This window comes from Suncus etruscus, chromosome 5 (assembly GCF_024139225.1).
Source record: "Suncus etruscus isolate mSunEtr1 chromosome 5, mSunEtr1.pri.cur, whole genome shotgun sequence".
In the NCBI taxonomy this organism is placed as follows: Eukaryota; Metazoa; Chordata; class Mammalia; order Eulipotyphla; family Soricidae; genus Suncus; species Suncus etruscus.
Genome location: NC_064852.1, coordinates 83,087,121 through 83,098,663, shown reverse-complemented (window position 1 = coordinate 83,098,663; position 11,543 = coordinate 83,087,121). Strand labels below are relative to the sequence as shown.

The following is an 11,543-nucleotide window of genomic DNA, read 5'->3' as shown; positions in this document are numbered from 1 at the left end:
ATATATAAACAATTAGTTTATATCTATCAAATAAAAATTATTAATATGTATGTTTAATTTGAATACTATTTTGCTGTTAAAGTATTGATTCTTTTATGTTGACATAAAGGAATTTGTTGATATACAATTTTGTAGACCTAGAAATAGTTTTATTTTTATATTAAGTATTTATTGAACATCTTATAGCTATCTTCAGCATTTTTATTAAATGATAAAATACTGAATGTCTTCAGGAGGTCCAGGAGGGTATGAAAAACAAGTCAAATATTAAAGAGTTAATCATATGGAACACTAAGTAGTAGTAAGATAGTCTGAGGGTCATAAGTTGAGGTATTATATAGGTGAATAAATAGAATTTCTTCCAATAAGTGGGGCTGAGGTAACACTAGTTCATTATTCCTGAGTTACTGAAAATTAAGGTCAAATAAATGTACTATTAGTATTCTTGGCATAAATTAGATTTTTTTTCTTAAATAATTTTCTTTTTTTTCAAACACGATTCTCTTTATTACACTAAAGACAACACACAGTTAATTTCATTAGTTTCTACAAGGAATTCTTCAAGAAATACATCAAGAGAGTGCTGGATTCATGGGATTTTGACACCACGTGCACTATGCTCCTGATATCACAGATGGTTTTGGAGACATAGCAGTTTGGTGTGCCACTATGACGACCTGTGCATTGCAGATGAAAGCAACTCTTGAGATATGGACAACCACCTGCTTCTTCTCATATGTACATATGCAAAGAATTATCCATGGTGGTGGTGAACAAATGGACAGAATCAGACCATAAGCTGCCAATGGTCATCATGTGGGGGTCAAATTGTCTCATCAGGTGGCCATGGATGGTGTAGAGGAAGAGTCTGGGTCCACTCTCAAAGGTAATCATATTCCCATCACTGACCCCCATCCAAATAGCACTCTCCATATGGGCTGGCAACTGGAAACTTGCGACCTGATTTTCTTTTGTGATTATTCTGCCTTCAGTCCTTTTAGCTATTAAGTCGAAGGTGATAAACCCTGTCTTTTTGAAAGTGCTGTTTCGGAACATCACTACAATTCTGTTTGGTCTCCTTGCGGCCCAGGAGATTCTGCAGTGTGCTGAATAGGGGACCATGAGAGTCACAGGAATGTGGCTTCTTGTTGAGCTCAGTAAGCACTCAATAAAAAATATCATAGGTGAAGTGGCTTGATGGGTTCCACTTGCAAAAAGCCATTTCTTGTTAGGAGAGAAGTGTAGATAATCAACACTACATGTTAATGCGTTTATCTTAGAAACTTCCCTTAACTCAGGCACAGTCATTGTGTAGATGTCACCTTTAACGCTGCCCACCATCAGGAATGGTCCCTCCACAGTTAGACAACTTTCCAAGGAAGAACAGGGATGAGGCATGATGATCACACCCAAAGCATCTTCGTGCAAACAATTCCACATCTTGACAATTCCTTCAAATCCACAGTGAATAACAGGCACAGCTGAGGGAGGGTTGTGAGATTCAAGAGTCGAGATCTTTGGACTGGACTTCTCCAGATTGCAGTGCCCTCCTGCACGTCCCAGGCAAGCAGCACGCACTTAGATGACACCGTACATAAGATTGACTTTTCCTGCTCATCCAACGTGTGGCCGATATTCCCTCTTGTTTCTTTGAAGTTAAAGTCCTTAGGCTCTGCCAGCCACATCTGACGCTCCTTCTTTGTGAAGTAGAAGAAAAGCTGCTTCCACGTCTGTGTGCCCTGAAGCTAAAAGGACTCATTGAAAAACCATTTTTGTACACACAGGTTTCTCCATAGGAAATCCGTCTCTGCAACCTTCTTCCAGTACTTGTTCACCTTGGTAACCTGTAGAAAGATGAATGCATCCAGGAAGGAGAAGAGTTTCAACACTACCAACTCAGGCAACCGGGACACAATGTGCACACGGCATCCACCTACGTTCTCCCTAAATAATTTTTCTTAAATAATTATGTTATGTAATAATTATTACTTTTGATTGGGATATGACTGCCATTTGAATACAACTTTATTATTTGAATACAACTTTGATTGTCTTCAATTTTTTTTTTTTTTTGGTTTTTTGGGCCACACCCTGTGACGCTCAGGGGTTACTCCTGGCTATGCGCTCAGAAGTTGCTCCTGGCTTCTTGGGGGACCATATGGGACGCCGGGGGATCGAACCGCGGTACGTCCAAGGCTAGCGCAGGCAAGGCAGGCACCTTACCTCCAGCGCCACCGCCCGGCCCCCAATTGTCTTCAATTTAATAATGTTAAATATTACCTACAAGTCCAAACTTTCCTCAAATCTTTAGTGTTTGAGGACTTGCAGTTGAATGAACAAACGACATCTTGGTAAGAAAGAAAAAAATTACACTTGTATTCATAGGGATTCACAAAGAAAAATGTGAGTCAAGGAGGTTCTTGAATTGGGGGCATATCTTAATGGGGAGCAGGAAAGGGCAGAGTGGCACTTCTTACAGAACAAATGACTTAGAATAAGAGGGAAAGAACACTTACAGACAAATTAATGACTTCTTTTTAAAATAGATCTTTAGATAGCAGATGAAAGAGTATCTTTTATTGTATGAAGTCTGCTTGTTTTGGTTTGATTATGACTTCTGGTCTCAGAGATTAGATTTGCTTGCAGAGGGAGCTGATTATTGACAACTGAAATCTTTTGGGAGATTCTGCTTTAAGGAAGATAAGGAAATTTAGGAACTCAAAATACTTTTTATATCACAATGATTTATTCTGGACTTCTTCAATGTGAAGCTCTTACAAATATATTAAAAAAAGATTGCTTTTATTATGAAAGGGCATCATATATCATAATACCAGATTCTTTTAAGTTCATATTTTTGCTAAATGTAATGAGTCAGAAAATTAACTTTTAAAGCATAGAGAAAGTTCACTTCTGGAAATAAAATACACTTGTGAGTTGCTAAATTATGGATCACAGTTAACTAAAAAGCAAACAACAATTATGGTAAGTCAGTGGTTTATCTTTCTGTTCTTTAAAGATCAGGAATTTTAAGATATTTTTCTGGAGCTAATACAGCAGGTAAGACAGTACCATTGCACCTGGCCAGCCCAAGAACAATCGTTGGTTCAAAAGCTAAGGTTGGGTCCTGAGTGGAGAGCCAGAAGTGACAGCTGAGTATCACTGAACTCTCTATTCTATTGTCTCATGCATTATTATGCAGATGAGAGAGACTTATTTCACTTAATCTGATATCCTACAATTTCACCCATGTAACAGCAAACTGCATGATCACATCTTTCCTTACAGTATTCCACTGTGTATACATAGCACAAATTCTTGGTCTATTCATCTAGAGTTGTATTTTGGGTTTGTTATAGGTAGTTAGGTAAAGGTCCTGAAAATGTACTTTTTTTAATACAAAGCAATATTTTATTTATATAACAAAAACTCTCAATAATGATGACATTAAAGTTAGAAGTTTATGCCAAATCACGAATATAGATAATTTGTCACTCTTTTATTCAGTTTCCCTTGATAATATGGTAGCACATCTTTGGTATATGCCTGATGGTCTTAAACATGATGTATCCAGGCAATTCAATTCATTTCCTTTCTTTAGTTCTCATTATCTCACATTTGTTCTTTTTTGTCTTTTTCTCTGGACTAATGGTGTGCTGGCACATGCTCTTTATCAGGTTCTTACAGCTCACCTCAGGAAGCTCACCACAAAGAGTGATGAGTTTAGTTAGAGAAATATGTTTCTTTTCATCTTTTTTCTTTTTTTTTTCTTCTACCACTTCCTTCTGAAGTAACCTGTGGTCAGAAGATCACATCCCTTTAATATGCAAATCCTGAGGTCTTTGGAGAGGAGAAATCACCATCCAGATGCAGAAATCCAGGATTCACTCTGAGAGGGTGGATTCCTGAAAGAAGAAAAAAACTACTATAGAAAATCTATGAGATTTTTAAGAGACATTAACAGTGCATGATTTTCCTGTGACAATGCCCAGATTAACTTCTATGTATACAAAAAGGGTCCCATGACAATGAGTACTCGGACTGTAATAAAAGTACTTGGGATAAAATATAACCAAAAATATAAACGGCAGAAATTAACTCCTAACACTAGACAGACCAAGTGGATGGCAGTTATGGCTTGATGGCCTCTTAATGGAACTAGCAAGATTTGAGGTCCTAAATAGCAGACTATTGGTCTTAGGTCTCCCAGCTGTTCCAGGTAACTGTGGGAGGAAAAGAGAAATAACAAGATCTCACCTCTGCCACATAAGTTTTATTTTTATGTCTCTGATAATTGATGGTGGCACTTTTTTATATGCTACTATATATGTCTTATTTGGGGGAATTTCTGTTTCATCTCCTCCCCATTTTTTGTGTGGCGCTATTGGATTTTTATTGATAAGCTTTGTGAGTGCCTTAATGTTTTGGATATTAACCTTATCTGATATTTTATCTGATGTATTGTGTGCAATTTTTTTTTCATTTTGTAGAGTGCCTTTAATTTTTTTTTGTTTTTGTTTTTTTTGTTTTTAGGCCACACCTGGTGATGGGTTACTCCTGGCTATGCAGTCAGAAATCGGTCCTAGCTTGGAGGACCATATGGGATGCTGGGGGATTGAACTGTGGTCCGTCCTAGGTAAGTGCATGCAAGGTAAATGCCCTACCACTTGCGCCACTGCTCTGGCCCAGTGCCTTTTAATTTTAATTTTAATTTAATTTTTATTTTGCTATGTAAAAACATCTTAGTTGATGTAGCACCATTTGTTTATTTTTGCTTTTATTTTTTTCTCAAAAATGGCAGATATCTCTGAGGTTTATTTACTTTAGGGATTTGCTGATGTTTTTCTCAATGAATTTTATGTTTTCTGGTCTAATCTCAAGGTCTTTAATACACTATGATTGAAATTTTCTTCTTGATGAAGTAAAGTAGTTTTATTTAAAGAAATTTTCTTTGAAAAATGTGATGGGAGAGAAAGGAAATTTTAAATGCTTAAGAGAATGAGTTTTCCACAGGGGTAAAATGCAAAGACTGGCTTTTCGTAGTTTAAAAATAATTTTTCCAATTTGTATTTGATACGTTAGAAGTTTGGAAGGGTTTTCCTTTTAAGTAGCCCTTTTAATGTATTTTCAAGTAGTGTGATAGTTTCCAATAAAAATAGCGATTTCCTAATAATAGGTGGGATTTAAATAGGAATAATAATAATGCTATTAAGCTGTTGTTCATGTTTGTCTCAAGAAATTTTAGTTGACATATAGGTGACCATTTCAGGACCTCTGCCCTTTTAGCCTTGAAATAAACAACTTGACAAGCAGACAGATTCACACTGCATAGGGCGGGCCCCAAGCTAGCTGGGTGCAGGCCCAGAGAGATAAAAGACACAGGCAAATATTCAAGTGCTGACACCCAAGGGAGACATGTTTTGACATTAAAAGCATCTTCTAGGGACAACTTGGGCACTGTAGAATGTAGCATAATAACTATGGGGCAAGGTATTAAATATAAGAGATGGCTCGGTATAAGATTAATGCTGGTCTCACTTCTGTCACAGGCTTGTTAAGGTCTAAACAGGATTCCAGAGCGCCTCTTAACAGCCCACATCTTGGGATAGCACTTCCGCCCAGGCCACACAGGACCTCATGGCCCTGACAGCATGGGGCACTGCCCAGACCAAATCAGAACACACCTAGTGACCCACCTATGATTACCTGGAGGTCTTACCCATATCTAGGAAAACCATTAGTATGGGCACTCCTCATGCCAAATCAAAACACACCTAGTGACCATCTGGAGGTCATACCAAATCAGAACACAGCTAGTAACCACCTGGAAGACATACCCATATCTAGGAAAAACATCAGAACAAGGGCTGAAACAAATGATATCATGAAGGGGCTGGAATAGTGCCTTTTCCTGAGATTTTTATTGGTGATTTAAAATTGCAACACTTGCATGTAACCAATGAAAAGTTTTGATTTGTGTTCTCATTACCCTATGATTTTCTTTAAATGCTTGTATGTTTGAATGCTCCGGGTCTCACTACAGATAGAAATTCTGCTGTGACAGGAGACTGTAGTGGACCGCAGAGCTCTGAGGACAAATAAATCTGCGTTGCTGGATTGCATCTATGAAGGTTCGTGGTTTCTAATTAGGTGGTGAGGTCTCCCAAATCCTGGGCATCCTCAGACACTGGACTTTTTCCCCTCCCAGCCCTGGGCATCCCTATTGGACCTTGAACCCTATTGGGCCCTATGCTCTATTGGTTGCTTTTAAAGGTCTTGATCTAAAATTCTCTCCATAGAAAGAAGTTAATCTGGATGTTGTCACAAAAAAATAATCTTAGATACTTTAGACTCTTAATGGTTATTTCATATTATTAAGCATGACTTTTAGATTCTCCTAGAACATTTCCTTTTCTGAAGGGTGTTGGCCTTCTCAAGGTGGTGCCTTTTTCCATTCATAAAACTCTTATTTGCATCTCAAAGAGATGTGGTCATTATGCATTTTGAGCTATTTCTGGGCTAGTCATTTTCTTTTTTTTTGGGGGGGGGGGGTCACACCCGGAGGTGCTCAGGGGTTACTCCTGGCTATCTGCTCAGAAATAGCTCCTGGCAGGCATGGGGGACCATATGGGACACCGGGATTCGAACCAATCACCTTTGGTCCTGGATCGGCTACTTGCAAGGCAAACACCTCTGTGCTATCTCTCCGGGCCCTGGGCTAGTCATTTTCTTCTTAGTTTTTTTTTTTTTTTTTAATTGATACCAATGTGAATTACAAGTCTATCACAGATATATTTAAGGTACATAGAGCCAGTGAATTAGGGTTTCTTTTCAGTTTTATTTAAAAAAAAATTCATTACCCAATCTCCTTTATCTTTACACCTTAAATCTTCAATGGGTACATAGGTGAAGGTCCATCTTCTATAGGGCATGGATCTGCTTATGTAAGAAAACGAAGCCTTATACCAACTTAATTAATGGGGAACACAATGTTTATTGGGATTCATAGTTGTCAGTATGAAAGATAAATCAGATAGATTACACAAGATTTAAAAAAACTAATAGGACATGGAGGAAGAAAGTTTTTATTGGTCAAGCGAGTGCAGATGATTTAAAAAAATAAGAAAATAATGATCATAGCATAAGATTTTGTACCCCTCCTTTTTGTGGGTATGTATTCTGCTGAGATCATTGTAAAAGAAAGTGTTATTTCTTTTTGGTTTTATTTTATTTGGGGGAGGCAACCATCTGTACTGGGAGAACTAACTTTTGACTTTGCACTCAGGAATTACTCCTGGTGGGTTTGGATCTGGTTCAAGGCCAGGTGCATAAAAATCAAGTGCCCTCCACTCTCTACTATCATCACTCTGGACCTTGAAACTTGGGCATTTCTCTCTTTTCTCTCTCTTCTCTCCCTTTCTCTCGGCTATTATATAAATAAAATAAAATAAATAAATGAAAATAATAATGCTGGGGCTGGAGAGACAGCATGGAGGTAAGGCGTTTACCTTTCATGCAGAAGGTCATTAGTTCGAATCCCGGCATCCCTGAGCATGCCAGGAGTGATTTCTGAGCATGGAGCCAGGAGTAACCCCTGAACGCTGCCGGGTGTGGACCCTCCCCCCCCCAAAAAAAAGTAATAATGCCAGATAAGCAGAATATGAATTTTCAAAGCTGAGTTGCCTATTCCACCAAAAAATATTAGTCATATCTTTTTAAATGGAAATAGTGACTCCTAGTGGATGTAGTCTCAATAATGTTAACTTTTTAAAACTAACTTTGTTAAGGTGACTTAAAATAGTAAAATCTTGTAAGTGCAGGGGTTAGAGTGATTTTAGAGAAGTTGTGGCACTTTTCTTGCATGTGATAAACCCTGGTTTCATTCCTGACACTACATTTGGTCCCTTGAGCACTGTCAAAATTGATCCCTGAGCATAGAACCAAGAGAATGTAACCCCGGAGATCTGCTGGGTATGACAAACACTGTCTCCCAGCAAAAGAAACACATTTTAAAATGTTAAATTAATACTATTTTATACAACTCACAATGTTGTGTAACTAGAAGTTCTCTATAGTTTCTAAAACTAAATTACTTCATCATAACCATTAGCTAGTCACTTCTGCTCTTCCCATCCTTTGGTGAATTCTACTCGTTCTATCTCAGTGGACTTATTATCTGAGCATAAGTTACAGAATACATCATGGAGTATGTGACTTTTTTGATATTTGTTTTTTAAATTTGGCATAAAAGTTTTGAGACTCTTACGTTAAATTGCAATCTTATGTTAGTATTTAATTTTATTGCGGAATAACATTTCATTGTATGTATATATTTAATTTTTATTCACTCTTTCAAAGATGGACAGTGAATTGTTTTTGAAGTCATAATCATTTATGTACAGGATTGAGCAGGTTTTTGAGTGTGCATGTGTAAATTTCTATGAGTTTATAAATTTTCATTGCTTTTTTAGTAAAATATGCAGAAATTCAAGTGTTTGGTTAGACAGTAATTCTACATCTAACTTTCTGAACAATCACAAAAAATATTGACAAAAAAATTCAAAATGTATTTCTTGAAATATTTCCATATTTTAATACAATCCTTGTTAGTATGAAAATAATGGGAAGATTTAAAACTTAATCATATTTTCTTTAAGTAATACCAATTCTTTTTAGATATGTCTTCCAGAATTGAGAACATGAGGTGAGAATCCCTCTTAACCACTTAAGGTTGATTCTAACAATATATTAGTAAAGTTATCAAAAATATATATGATATGTGTATGCAAAGTAAGATTATATATATATATATATATATATATATATATATATATATATATATATATATTGTTTTCCCCAAAGCCTTTTTTTTTTATTTTGGTTTTTGGGCCACACCTGGCAGCATTCAGGGACCATTCCTGGCTCTATGCTCGATATCAGTCCTGGCAGACTCGGGGGACCATATGGGATGCTGGGATTCAAACAATTGTCCTTCTGTATGCAAGACAAATGCCTTACCTCCATGCTATCTTTCTGACCTCAGCCTTTTATTTTCTAATTTTCTCTTTTAGTTTTGAATCCTTGCCTTCATAAAAATCATACGTTGTTTTGTTTTAAACAACAATTTGCATGCCAACTATGTTAACAGTGGGATAAACTTATGACCTATAAATCTGTTATTTATCAGTCTATTATAATGCTGGGATTTAATCTCCAGTGTAGGGTAAATAGTATATTATGTAGAGAAATAAAAAAATACTACCTGTTGCTTACCAATTAAACAAAAAATTAAGAGAAAAATTTAAAAACAGATCAGCTATGAGTGACCTAGTTTTCTCTCCATAAAGATTAGAAAGACTTATAACAACCACTTCTTACCAGCAAATGGATCATTTTCCAAAAAGCAAATATAATGTAGTCAGACATAGAAGTCTAGGTAAAAGTTGGTCTTAAAGTTTGTGTTATTTTGGGTTTTCTCATATATAAATGAGATAAAAAAACATTTGACATGGTCATTTTTTTAAATTTTCCGGAGAGTAATGGTTTTAAATGGCCCTTTGTAAATTATTTTGTCGAAGAAAATGAGCATCACCCTAAAAAAGCTAAAAGAGAGAAAAATGTAATTTTAATAAAATGGTATTTATTTTAGAATTCAGGGGCCAGAGAGATAGCATGGAGGTAAGGCCTTTGCCTTTCATGCAGGAAGTCATTGGTTCGAATCCCGGCGCCCCATATGGTCCCCTGTGCCTGCCAGGAGCAATTTTTGAACCTGGAGCCAGAAATAACCCCTGAGCACTGCCGGGTGTGACCCAAAGATGTAAAGTAAAAAAATATGGCGAATGCTGATGTGACTACAAATAGTGTTTAAAATAATAGAAATAGGGGCTGGAGCGATGAAGCAGAGTGGTAAGGAATCTGCCTTGCTGGCACTAGCTTAGAACGAACCACAGTTTGATTCCCTGGCTTCCCATATGGTCCCCCAAGCCAGGAGCAATTTCTGATCTTGTAGCCAGGAGTATCTAACCCCTGAGGGGCACTGGGTTAATAATTACAAGTCATAAATTAAAAGAAATATATGTAGGAAATTTGTGTGTCTGAAGGATAATAGTGTGTGAGAAAAAAATCTATATTCAATATTGAATATGATGTTATAGAACACACATACAAAACAATGAAAAAAATACTAAACTACTACAATTCAGGTGAAGCCGTTATTGGTATACTACTAATAGATAAAGTGAAGACAAGGTGAAGGTTATCTTCAATCACCTTAAATACAAGATGATTTTTAAATACTAAATAGATGATTTAATATTAATTAAAATTTTAGTTATAAAATTTTATGATACATTTTGGTCATTTAAGTATATTAAATAACAAAATTTCTTACAAAGATAACAGAATTAAAAGGAAACACCTTTTTCAAAAAGAAATAGAAAAAATAGGACCAGAGAGATAGTACAGCGGTACGGCATTTGCCTGTACATAGCTGATTTATGACAGACAGTGGTTCAAATCCCGGCATCCCAGATGGTCCCCTGTGCCTGCCAGGTGTGATTTCTGAGAGCAGAACCAGTAGTAACCCCTGCGTACTGCTGGGTGTGACCCAAAAACCAAAAGCCAAAACTAAACTAAAACAGAAAGAGAAAATTAATAAAAAAAAAGTTCTAATAGAATTAATAATACTGGCCTATTGAAAAAATGAAACATTGATATTAACTGAATAGTACTACATTTGGAATTTAAACTACATTTTATATATGTCACAAATCAATTAATTTCACAAAAATATTGATATTAAAATTGTGCACTGTTCTCTGAATAAAGTTAAATTAAATTTAAACATCATGATTATATGTTCTTTTCTATTTCTTAATGATTTTTAATATTTATTAGCTAAAGGAATATCTGAAAGACTTCAAATTAAGAAAAGATTCACAAAATACTATTATCAGCAATACCATGAAGGAGGCCATTATTACAATAATAGAGTTTTCAAATATAATATAAACGACTTAATGTGTGTAAACTTGAATTTTTATTTGAACTGTGAAAATACCAAGAAAAATTAATATTATTGAAACTGAAATTAGAAGAAACAGCAATTCTAAATGTCCTCTCTTAAATAAAATACATTTTTTTAAAATGTTCACAATACAACTCAGTTTCAGAAGACTTCACTAGTTAGTTTTAATTATTTATATAATTAGAGTAAAATTAGTAGCATATTAATCTTAACTAGAGGACAAAAACTTGAAAGAAACTTTACCAGAGGTTAATATAACCTTATTATTAAAATCTAATAAACACATAAAAATATTGCAAACCAATCTTTTTCACAATCACGGGTGAGAATATGAAGCCAAATATTTGAAAACAAAATATTCAATATAAGAAGCTGATAAAACAAATAACCATAATATTCAATCTCAGGAAAATAATTAAGTATAACATCAAAAATGAATTTTGTATCTACCACGATATCAAAATAAAGATAAAAATAATGTAATTTAAATAAGAGGTAATATAAATTCTAAAACAAT

The 11,543-nt window shown here is 35.5% G+C and overlaps 1 pseudogene; it reads right to left on the bottom strand.

The window, feature by feature from the left end:
• Positions 1-546: 546 nt before the first annotated feature.
• LOC126008617 (F-box/WD repeat-containing protein 12-like) lies at positions 547-2,347 on the bottom strand (annotated as a pseudogene).
• Positions 2,348-11,543: the final 9,196 nt, after the last annotated feature.